This window comes from Lycium ferocissimum, chromosome 3 (genome assembly GCF_029784015.1).
Source record: "Lycium ferocissimum isolate CSIRO_LF1 chromosome 3, AGI_CSIRO_Lferr_CH_V1, whole genome shotgun sequence".
Classification (NCBI taxonomy): Eukaryota; Viridiplantae; Streptophyta; class Magnoliopsida; order Solanales; family Solanaceae; genus Lycium; species Lycium ferocissimum.
Window position 1 is genome coordinate 53,581,290 of NC_081344.1, and position 7,348 is coordinate 53,588,637.

The window sequence follows — 7,348 nt, forward strand, 5'->3', positions numbered from 1 at the left end:
GTATTCTTGCTTATGTTGGTATATTTTGTGTATTTAGGTACATTGAGGACAAATGATTGAAAATCGAGCATTTTTGGGTGATTTCGGAGGTGATCCTATGTGCACGAGTTAACGAGAGGAGCTCGCGACACTTAGGAGAATTTTTGGACAAACTAAAGGAAGGTGTGTGTCACACCCGCGTCGTGGGACCAGCACGCAAAGGATAATCAGGTGTCACACCCGCGTCGCGGGTAGGAGACAGGAAAAACAGTTGCAGACCAAGGCGAATCAGAAATCCTTGAGTACACCCAAGTCGCACATGTGACGCGGGTGCAACGCATACGAGCTGCCAGTTTCTCCTATTTTGATTAGGATTGGGTCGAATTATGTTAGTTTTAACCCTAGACTATAAATAGACGTTTTATTAGTTGTTAATGACATGCTGGGTTTTTCTAAGACTTGTAAGCCGTCATCTTTACTTTCTCTCTCTAGAATTATTTTCTTTTCTTCTTTTCAACCCTAGATTATTCAGGAATTCTTGTTCTTCATCGAAAATCATGAGTAGCTAAACTTCTTAATTCTAGGGTTGTGGCGAAAGACATGATAGTTGGTTTGGCGACAATTTCTATCAATTAAATTTTCATATTTTGGGTTGCTTATTTATTCTTGTGCTTAATTGTTTGATTATTTGGCCAATAGTTAGACACTATCTGTGGTGCATGAATTGGACTTGAGAGAGGGAATTCACGTACGTAATAAGAATAAATAGAGTTAGTTCGATATTACCGTTTCGCTACTGAGGATAGAGATATACCCTTTAGCCCTACTTAGTTGAATACGGAAAAATAAATGCGTTTTTGTTAACTCTGGCGACTATAGAGATATAGGCGTTATAGTAACATCTACAGGCTTGTGAATAGTTCGAGAGAATATCATAAAGTTATAATTAACCCGTCAACTAGTAACCCAGGAAATAAGATAGGTAGAATTGTCAACAGATCAATTGGATTGTCGAAACCCATGACCCTGGAACTTTCTCTCATCTGGTAAACCATACAGTCTTCATTACAAGTTTCTCAGTCACAAAAACACTCATACTCAATTGTTTACTTTCAGTTTTAGTTTAGTCACAACAAACACTTTGATTGTTACTTCTTGAATAGTTATAAAGAAGTTTGAATTAGTTGAACAGTATAAAATCTAAGTTTCTGTGGGTAGGATATCTGGACTTAAACCGCGTATACTTGCGTGTGCGTTTGGGAGCAACAAGTTTTTGGCACTGTTGCCAGGGACTTAGAAAAATTACTACTTTTCTAGTTTGAATTTTTGAATTTCTATTCAAATTTTTACTCTGGTTCGTTGTTTGATTTTTGCTCGTTCAGGTGAACTCTCTTGTTTATGCTAGACACTCGAAGTCAAGGAAAAGCCTTAGTTGTATTTGATCCGAAAATTGAAAGAACTTTACACAAGCAAACAAAGTTGGCAGGAAGTAAGCGTGGACCGAGTTGGATGATAACAACGAAGACGGGAACAAGGATATCATACGAGTTCCTGAGATGGCACAAGAATAATGGATCCTTTTGTCCAGTTATGCTAGACCCAGTATGGAAACTATCACTAAGGCTAACGTCAGGCCTGAGATTACTGGAAATTTTGAGCTGAAAGAAGGAACAGTGTGGCTGGTGCAGAATACGTCCCAGTATATGGGTAAGCCTCATGAAGACCCGCATAAGCACTTGATGCAATTCATGGATTTGAGCGAGAACTTTCAATATAGAGATGTCCCCGACGATTATGTGAAGCTGTCCTTGTTTCCATTCTAATTGATTAGTGAAGCGAGAGATTGGTTGACAAATCTTCCTGTTGGTTCTGTCACTTCTTGGGAGCTATTATCGAATAAATTCATCGACAGATTTTTCTCACCCAAGAAAACAAAGGAGTTGAGAGGAAAAATTGATAACTTCACTCAGAGAGACTCTGAATCTCTACCACACACGTGGGAAAGGTATAAGAGTTATTTGTGGGATTGTCCACATCACATGTAACCGAAGGAGATCATAGGGAACTATTTTGTAGAAGGGTTAAGACATGAAACAAGGGCCTTGTTAAATGCTTCAGCTCAGGGGCAGATTTTAAACAAAATTTATGAGGAGATGGAAGCTATCCTTGAACTGATGTTCGAAGGTGCTTATGAGTTTCAAGAGACGAGTCGCACAGGGGTAACATAGAAAGCCGCTGGGGTTTTTCAAGTAGATGACGTTGCAGCTATTCGGGGAGATATTGGGACTGTAGCGGTTCTATTTTTTCCGATTCGTATTTGTACTTGTCTCATTTAGAAAGGAAAGTGTCCCGGGAAAGTACGGTTGTCAATCGTACCGGAAAAAAGGAAAAAAATATAATTCTAAGTGGATGGTACTCTAAATGGACATTGTTTTTAGAGTCGCCACCTAACTTACAGGTAAGTTAGGAAAACCAGTTCGAAAGGGTTCATTTAAAACAACTAAGTTTTAAAACAAACCAATCTATACCAAAGTTTGGATAAGGGTTCTGGTGATCCCCCGGGGAAGGTGTTAGGCATCCCGGCATTAAGGATCCGTAAAATATGGTTGACCTACGGGTTCTAATAATATGCCTTGTAGATATAAATTGTTTTTGATAAAAACTACTTTTGTTTTAGATTCCCGCAATAAAAGGTTAGTCATTCATGCAAAAATACAACACTTTCAAGAAATAAAAGTGGTAAAGTTTTGCCCAAAATTGGGCGTTTTGGGTTTCGGACTAGAACACCTAGGTTAAAACCCGAAGGCGTTAACCTAAGTAGAACACTACGTAAGCCCACTCGAGTTTTTTAAAAGAGTTTTTAGTTTGAGTGAAGTTTTAAGAACATCATTTTTTTTTTTTGGCATACTATTATTAACCATATTTTAACCGCATTTTATATTTTTTTATATTTTTTAGTCTCTTAGTCCAAATCAAATTTTAAATGGTTTAAGTCCACATTTTTGTCAAAAAACAGTCCAAATGTCCACGGTTCTAAAATTGTTTTGTCTTTAATTTCATAAAATTGGATTAAGTTCATCAACTTTCGCCCCAAATCATAGTTTTAATTTAATGAAATCCATTTTTTACGTAAATGATGATTAGTCCCAAAAATCGTTTTTGCAAGAGAAGGTTTTTTTTTTTTTTTTTTTTTTTTTTAAATCAGCTTTTGCACTTATAGAAATGGTTTTGGCAACTCTAATTGTGATAATTTTTTAAAGGGGTTTCAATAAATAACTTTCAATTAAATAAAAGAGATAAGGAGTTGGGCCGACTAAGCCCAACAGAAAAATGCATAGGCAAACTTTTCCGCTCCAAATTGTGCTCCGATGCTTTAGTCCGTCCATGATTGGGGTCTACTCGATCTAAGAAGGTTAGTGGGCCTCGTTGAACCCACCAACGGATAGGGATAATCACAACAAATGGGTATACGTAACATTAGTAGTTGTCTAAGGTCAATAATTTAAATTACAAGGGCCAAAAAACGAATTACAACATTTGGGCCAAGCCCATAAATATCATACTCAAAACAAAAGGACATACAATGAAAACAGAGAAGCCCGGCAGTGCCAAGCCAATAATATAAAGGCCAGTAGAATAAAGAAATGGGCCCGAAATCCATGGCCCAAACTAAAGCACTCTCAAATTTCACTCAGTATCAAGACTGTGTATACGAGATATACCCTAATGATATACAACTAATGGAGAGCAAAACTCATATGGCATACCCTCCATATACCTGATATACGCTCCTTTATGCTTATTCACTCCTACTCCCATAAACACCATACTCAAACTAGGTAAAATCTCAACTTTTCTAGTCAACTTTAAAACAAGTCTTAAATCTCACGTCAACAAGCAGATGGTCTAAAGGTTTTGAAGACTCAACATTGTTCAGTTTCAAATTCATATCAGAGACCCAACTATTAGTTAAGACCAAACAATACTCATAGAATCTTTACACTGCCCAATTTTTAGAGTAAGTTATCAATAAGTTTAGAATAAGAGTAACACAAAAATGGCAAGGCAACAGAGAAACAACCAAGGCAAGAGTTGTACATAGCAGTTAAAACACAAAAACTATGTTGATTTTGGCTTTAAAATAACAAGTCAATCAATGGAGTAAGATAAAGGACCAAACAACTTTTAAGCAAGTATTTTTAAACTTTTTACATGTTGAGCCAAATTCCAACCTTTTAAAGATGTGCCAATGCAGAGATATGGTAGTCTAGGGGGTGGTTTCAAATTCAACTATAAAGATCAACCAATTGTAGGATCGAGAAATGGCAAAACTAGTGCCAGTTTGAGATTTAATAGAGTTCCAGTCTCAAATTTTCCAGATTAGCACTCAACAGGTTTCAAAAGCTATTTTTTGGCAATTGACATATTGCAACATGTCACAAAAAGAATCTCAATAAGGGTTCAATCATAAGTTAATTTCCCAGAAATGCACAGAGGGCTCAAAGATTGGTGACAGAATTCTCATTCAATTATAGAAATAGTCAAGCACATTTCCAAGTGATCAGATTGTATAGAATATTTGTAAAGGTCTTAGGTGGTGTTTTAGTCTCAAACTTACTCCTAAGGCTGCTCATATGAGCTGAGGTACCAGTAGAGGTCACACACACAGTCATAACAAAACTCTAGATAGGAGCATCCAAACAGCTCAAGTAATTCCAACAGGGGTCAAAATAGGTGCAAAATATTAATCTCAAGTGCAAGTTTAGGTGTTAAATGGCATGGAGAAAATAGGATCATGTAAACAGAACCATCAAGCAAATAGGAAAGGGAAGAGGGACAAGGGCATAAGCCACTCATGATTACTACTCCATTTTACCTTTTCTTAACTCATCAAATATTCTAAGTTAAACAAAATTCATAGAAGGTTTTCAGCAAAATTATTGCACATTGAACTCAGTAAATGAATCATAGGATCATCAAACAAGCAAGGAGGGAAAAGTTAAGATAAGAACCAAGAAAATACAGTATTCAACTCTTCAAAAATGTTCACAGTTTCTTTCTTTAACTTCTCATGATCAATATAACATCAGTCAAAGAAACAAGCTCACAGTATCCACACCTCTATTGCCAATGATAGATGAGCCTCAAACTTCAAATGTCAAACAAGAACAACTTAGGGGTTGCAAGTAAACCAACTCTACTCCCAAAATTTTAAAGGTAGTTTCACACCTTAAAAGAGATATATCTAGGTAAAGGGTCAAGCAATTTAATCAAATGGACCAAATGAATCACACAATTCACATAAGAGGTTTGAAATTCTACTTTTTGCAGTTTTGATAGCCTATTAATTAAGTAAGCTTAGTCATCAATGGTAGGCAAAAACAAGATTCATAATTTCAACTTCTGTAGCTAATTCAGGCTGCTTTACAACACTTAACAAGAATCATAAAGAACAGTCTTGACACAGGAATGAATTTCACTCAGCTTCAAATTTCCAGACTTGGGAAAATAAACGAAATTGCAAGTTGTAGCACAATCTCCAATCACAATTTACTACTCTTAAGTCAAACAGGTTTGTTCCTTACAATTTTAGTCTTAAGAGCCTTGTTTAGCAAATAGCAAACTCAGTTTTTCTCTAAAATGTACCAAATGGATTCAAGACAGTGCCAAGTTATAAGATAGCACATTGCCACAATTTATCACTTCAAGGTCAAAAAACAAGTTCATTTTAATCCCTGTATGACTTAAGTGATTCAAACAGGAGTAAGTGTTAAAATAAAAGGGAATTTCTAATCTTTTTGTTATCTCAACTCTACTTCAACTAAACACACATAAGCATTTAGGAACTGATTGGGCTCTATTTTAATAAGACAGGTGTTATACCCCATTTAGACCGGGTCAAAGCGGAGTACAACATATTGGTGATTCCTATATTATTTTATTTAAGGAGTCGCCACCTAATTTGTTTTAATGGTGAATTAGGACACCTAATTATTAACTAAATATTGCTTAACTAAACTCCATTTTTAAGGTCTTACGAACCTAATAAATTCTAGGTAAGGGTTCTAATTATCCTAAAGGGAAGGGGTTAGGCATCCTTTAAGATCCATTAAGAATGGTTAACCGGTTAAACTTAGGTTAATTAGTGATATAAATTAACATATATTACTGAAAGATTATGAATACTTATTATAATTTAGCGCCAAAATAGTTTAGCAAATGAGAAAAAAGAGTATTGTGATTAACTAACCCAAGACTTAAAATGTAGTGATCAAAAAGTGCAAAATTGAAGAGTGCTAAATTGCAAACGAAATGATATATGTATTTTTGTCAAACTTGAAAAGTGGATTAAATTTAAAGAAGATTTGCTGCTTACTTAGTCATGAGCTTTAAAATGTTTGAAGACATTTTATTTTGAAAACCGAAACTAAAAAGTACAGAAACTAAAAAATACCGTGATTAGTTTTAGAAAATAAGAAGGGAGTGCCATGAATAACTTAAGATTTAAAATGCACTAGTCAAAATGCTAAATTGCAAATGAAGTAATGCACATGACTAATTTACTTAAAAATCAAGTTTAGTTTGAAAATTACTTTACTACATCTTCAAGCTATTTTACCTAGAAGAGGTTTTAAATTTCATGTTTGCGGACATGAACTAAGGCCCAGACAAAACCTATTCTCTGCTTCCATAAAAATACATTCATTTTTTGATTTGTAATTCTTTTAAAATTATACGTAAATTTAAAGTCGAAATTTAGAGGGTGAACTCAATTAATGTACTGAAGAAAGCATTACTACTTTTAAAACTTCACTAGCGTGATGTCCCAATTACCCCCTTTCTAAAACTAAAGTGTTATAACCTCTAAGCCTAATACTCCTAGATAAACTAGGTAAACAATCACAAATTAAGAAAAGCAAAACGAATAACCATAAGAAGAAGAAATAAAATGCAGCAATCATTCTCCTCTTCTCCTCTCTTCTTTTTGCTTTGGTTCAGACATTTCAAGAGCCGAGAAGAGTGGATGAAGAAGCAAATGCGGACTCCCGATTTCCCCTTTTTGTTTCTATTCGGATGTGCTCGAGAGAACGAGAGAAGTGAATGAAACGGAGATGCACATGTGAGGTCTAATGACGGCTTAATCTCAAAATGAGACTGCTCAGGTGGTGAGAGTCTTTATGAGGACTCCATTTTGCTCCGAAGTGTACATGCAAAAGAAGAGGGTGAAAAGGAGAAATGCGGTTAGAGAGCATCTAAACTTAATAATTCATTTATAATAGAATTAAAATACTAGAGGGGATAGCATGCACATGCGCATATATCATGAATAAGCCACTTAGTACATGTAAAAAAAAAGGAAGTCATTTTT